Here is a 5,786-nt window from a genome sequence, read left to right as displayed (position 1 = left end):
CTGAAACATCAACACATGTATCCCCAACACCACAAACTCAACCAACATTTAGCCCAACTCATTCTGATCCATTTATTCCAAACCAACCACATACACAATCACCACACCAATCCACTTTCCAAACTCACACCACAGAACAACCTAAATATGTACCATTTTCTACATCACCACCTACAACACCACCTACTGACACTGACTTGTTGACCCTGTTGAAAGAAAATGCTGAACTGAAGAGAAGAAATGAGGAAGTAACAATGGAGAATGTGATGCTGATAGAGAGGTTGGTACAAGCAAATTTAAAAATTCAAGCCCTAGAGCAGGAGGTTGAGAAGATCTCAGATGCCCCAAAACAGGGGGAGAATGAAAGTATGCCAACTGTCTCTGGTGTTAATGTTGAAAATGAAACTGTAACAGTTGTAGAGACTGCAGACAGTTTGAAATTGATTATGAATGCTTATGATGATGGAGGGGAGAGTAGTGAGGAAAGGAGAGTTGAGGATGATGAGTATGAAGGTGATAGATCAGATGTTGGAGAACAAGACTATGATTATAATGATGAAATTGTAAATGTGGAAAGGGATGAAGAGAATGTAGAAGAGACAGTGGATGAGATTGAAAAGACAAATGTTGAAGAGAATGTAGCTGCTACTGATATAGCTACTGATGTCCTAACTGACATACAGACTGATGTAGAAACTAAAGTGATAAATGAAGGAGATACTGAGGAGCTGATACTCACTGAACCTGAAGCTGAACAACATGAATGCTTCAAGACTGTAGAGTATGATGAAGAAATGGATGAGCTTGATAGAGACATGGATAATTTCCCTCCAGAAAGTGAAGAAGAATTAAAGAAAAGACTAGACAAGAGAAAAGAAAAAGTCACAGAAGAAGAGCCTGTCAAGGCATATCCAGAAAAGGATGTATTGTTTAAAGATGATGATATTGCTGCAACTGCTGCCTTAAGAGAACAAGAGAACATTTTAAGAGAGACATGGGATAGGGAAATACTAGCCCAAACCCTGACTCAGAAGAAATGGCAGAGTAGGAAGCCTTGATCAACCAAGCCAACTTTGAAAAAGAAGTTATTGAAGAAATTGGTGATCAAGAGATGACTGAGGAGTTGATTAATTTGAAAAGGTTTGAGGAAGTAGACAACTCTCTGGCCATTGTGTTAAGTAAATTTGCTACAAAAACAAATACCCCAGAGTCTGAAAAGGCTTGTGAATCTGAAGAAATGCCCCAAAAAGAACCTGAGAGGCCAACTGGTGAAACTGTTGAAGAAATGATGGCTAACATCACCAGAATCAGGATGGAAAGAGCCAAAAGATTTGAGCAAGTGTATACAAGAAAGAGGAAGTTTGATGAACATAATAGAAATGATGAGAGGAGAACCAAGAGGAAATGGGATGAGAAGAACAAGTATTTTGTTGAAACTCCGGAGGATGATGCAAGCCCTATCAAGGCAGTCCCATTGCAAACTCTGCAACCAGGATAACAGATTCTAGGTGTTCCTGATGTGCCTATCAGAAGTGAACCAGAGCATCCACCCTCTGATGAATCCAAGATTGATGCTGTAAATGATTTATCTTTATAGGAGGACGAGTCTGAAGATTCGGATGATGATGATAATCCGGATGATGATCAAGGAAAAGGGGTTAAGGCTTTTAATGTTTAATCTCCACAAGTTGAAATGACTGATGAGCAGAGAGCCAACATTAAGTTAAGTATGAGAGAAGCTAAAAGAAGTCATCCATTTGTTGTAAAGTTGAGAAGGTATGGCATAAGTTTTGAAACTTTGGCTGATCTTGATGATGATCAGTTGCAAAAGATACTTGATAAGGAGAGAGATGGTCTCAAGAAAAGATGGAAAAAAAGAACAGGGATAGCTAGAAAGTCAGAGAATATCTCAGAAAGTACAATTATTCTGAGAAAGATCTGTCCCATTTAAAATTTGACCAACTCCAAGATCTATATAAAAGTGAAAGAGAAAAGGTGATTGAAAAGTTTGTAAAAGAAAATGAGAAACTTGAAAAGATGGAAAAAGGTTTGAAGCCAGAAATTGTTGAGAACCTATCTAGAGAATCTATGTTGGACCAGTACAATAAACTGAAAAGAAAAGAAAAACTGAAGAGGGTCCAAACTGAGAGTTCTACTAAACAGTCTGAACCAGCTGATGAACCTCAAGCAAAGAAAAGAAGAATTCAAACTGTGAGGGAGAAATTAAAGGAACAAGTCAGATCAGTTGAAACTCCTACCCCACAAGAAGTGAAGCCTGAACCTAAAGATGAACCCATTGTTCCTTGGGAGAATGAAGAGATGATTAATATTCTGAGAAACATAATGATTAATCAAAAGGGAATGAATGAAGCATCTTTTAATGCCTTGGAAAAGGAGGATTTGAAAAACCTTTTCTATATCCAAAAGGCCGAGTGGGAGAAAGCTCTAAGGGAAGGAGAAAACCCTAGAAGCTTTGTAGATGGAAAATTTGTACCTGCTGGATTGTCAAACAGACCTGGTATGGAAAAGATGTTGCTTGATCTTAAAGAACTAGCAGGGCAAAACATTGTTGATCTTGCCAACCTTCCACCAGAAATGGTAGAGGCAATCTACATTAAAGTGTTCAACTTAAGGCCTGGAAAACCAATGAAGTCTATACCTTTTAGGCCTCCAATCGCAAGAAGACATCCACAAGGTGGACGAGGTGAATCTAGTAGATCTGCACAACAAAAAACAATAAGACAACAATCTTATGTAGATCTTCCAAGAGAACTCTACTATGATTCTGTCACTTAATCTCTGAAGGTAATTATGGAAAGCAGATTACTGAGAGAAATTGTTGTAAGAAGTGACTTTCGTGAATATACTGAAGAACAATTGGAATGGATGGCCACTCTTAACTTATATGATTTCAAAAACAAAAACAGAATGGCAGGAAGACAGATGAATGATTTATCAAAGTTTTTGAAAGATGAAGCTGACAAAGGATTCAAGTTCTTAAATGAAAAGAGAAGCTGGAGATTGATTCAACTTCACAGGTCAAAAAGGACAGAAAAATTGAGAAGAATGGATATTGCTGAAAGAGACTATATGATGAATGTCAGAGATGAGAATCTAGCGTCAAACCTGAATACATGCACTAGTCTTGGAAGAAGAATGATACGCCCCAACTACACAGTACAAAAGAATGGCATTATAGCTGAGATTGAGTATAAAGAAAATGCTGGATATAAGAAAGATACTGGGGATTATTAAGAAAGTTGAAGACTTGACCTGCCTGCATAATGAAGATCTGATGGATATAAAGGATTTGGTTATATTAGAAAGTCATACTCACTACCGAACCCTTAATATCTTTAAAATGAAAGTTGCATCATAAATAGTCAACCGAAGACAATCCGCCCATAATGCAAGGAAGAGACAAGATTAATAGAACAGTCTTTGGGATGTAATGTCTTCGGATAGCTTTTGATTATGTAATTTGTTTATGTTATTTGAATATGTATTTTGACTTTTAATTTGATGTGTATTTTGACTAAGTTTAAGTAACCTTAGAAATGTTTTGGGTCAGCTGAGGTGTTCCAATCTAGGGGGAGATTGTTGAGTCAAATATTTGACCAAAATGAAGTATATGGAAGATTGGAATCTTCTCAACCTTCTCAGAATTCGCTAAGTATGTATCCGGGCACACCTTATACCTCCGAGCAAGCTTTTACTTAGCCGGGTATGATATTTTGTCTATCGGGCAAGGTTATCTTCAAGTAGTCTTCCTTAGTGGATATCCGAGTAGGGTTTGCAAATTAGTGCATTGCCGGGCAAGGTTCACTAGTTTATGTAAATCCGGGCAAGGTTCACTTTATCAAGCAAGTCTGTTCTTCATAGCCAAGTAAAGTTCACTCCCGAGTAAGCTTTTCGCTAACCAAGTACATGAAGCCAAGTGATTGGAAGACCGGGCAAGGTATTATTTGATAGTAGTGGTCCGAACAAGCTTGACGTATAAATGGAATATTGTGACGTCCGTGGCAAAACCAAGTACACCTTAGTACTTACAAACTCGAATAAGCGTTTAACCGCTTATTGCGTAACGAACAAACAAATAACCAAACGGGTCTGGTTATGGTCCGGATATCCTAGGGTGCCATCCATAAGTGATATATAATCTATGCAAGCTAAAATATTAGTAATATGGCCTTAGTTCGATAGCAAACAAAACGAGGTACACTATATTCATTTCGTAACAAGTAAACGATAGATCGGTTAATTCGTAGTGTTTAAACGAGTAACCGACCGATACTAATTATGACCCGTATACATACCGAGGGGTCATATACGAGTTATATATATGTTATAGAGGCTAACATATTGATATTTAGGCCTTAGTACGTTTAAAACTCTTTAAACGAAAAAGGTTTCGTTTATCGATACGCTATAAGCTTAAACGCAATCGTTAATATCAAAACAAGCATTGTAGCATCCGTTAAGCCGAAAAAGACTTATAAAACACTTATATGACATGTTTTAAGCAATCCGTGAAAATATTTTGGAATTTTACAACGAGTCAGTACGTTTTTCTTATTTTACAAAAATAAGCTGAAAAACACTCGTTTTTGCGCTATTTCTCACACCCGAATTAATTTTCATGCGAAAAACCGAACCCGAACTAAATTTTGGACCGACTTTTACGTGTGGCACGAAAACCGAGGCACCATTGGGCCAAAAAGAGGCCCAATGGGCCCCTAGAAGTTGCGGCCGCCAAAATTGAACAAAGGCCTCCATGTTTATTTTTTTTATATAAACAAGATAGGAAATATTTACAACACAAAAAAATCTGGATCCTTCCTTCTTCAATACAGAACTTCAAGCAAACCCTAGGTATGATCTCATAAAAGCTCGATTTTGATTCGTTTATACTCGTTTAATAGCATAAAAACATGTCTTGGCTAGTAAAAATCAAAGTTAACGGTGTAAAACTCTCAAAAATCATCCAAAATTATGTTTTGATGTTAAACATGTTTACAAACCAGGAACATATATTTTTTTGGTCAAAAACGCGGATTAGAACATGAATACAACGTTTTTACGGTTAGAAAGTTCGGTTTGAACCCAAAACCGAAACCCTAATTATCAAGGCTGCTACATGGATGATTTATGCTTGGTTTGATGTTATATGATATGTAGATATACTGAGTTTGCAACCCGAGACCCGGAGAATCGTTTAAACTAGCAAAATTCATCGAAAACCGACAAGGTAAACCCGTAACACTCGCTTAGGGGCTGTTTAGTATTAGGTTGTGACGTGCTTGTTGTTAGCTTGTGAAAACTTGCAGGGACATTAGGGATCATATAAATGAGTCCCTGTTCAAATTTGGTAATTTTTCGATAAACGGAGAATATTTAGTGAATTTATTTCCGTTTATGAGCGTTTATTTGGGAAAAATAGCTAAACATGTTGAAAAATTCTGAAACTTGGTTTTGGAGTTTGATATGGGATGGTAAGATCACTGGTAAAGTTTGGGAATCATTGGAAATGCCTAAGTATGGTTTGTGCAATCATCGTTTAACCGAATTTTAACAGCCGAAAAACGCACAAAAAGGCATTTTGTCAAAAGAGTTAGGTTCTGGAAATTTTGCAGGGGCTATTTAAGAACATTAAGGCCATTGGTAAAAATTATTGGATTTTTCGGAGGTCGTTTGATATAAACGGGCCATTTATTACATGATTATAACCTATTAAATGAATTTTTATAAATAAATAATTAATCATAAAATTTCTGGAAATATTTTTA

This window comes from Bidens hawaiensis, unplaced genomic scaffold (assembly GCF_021521415.1).
Source record: "Bidens hawaiensis isolate Kalapana, Puna unplaced genomic scaffold, B.hawaiensis_p1.1 tig00419391_1, whole genome shotgun sequence".
Classification (NCBI taxonomy): Eukaryota; Viridiplantae; Streptophyta; class Magnoliopsida; order Asterales; family Asteraceae; genus Bidens; species Bidens hawaiensis.
The sequence above is the reverse complement of the archived record's forward strand: the minus strand, read 5'-3'. Positions refer to the sequence as shown.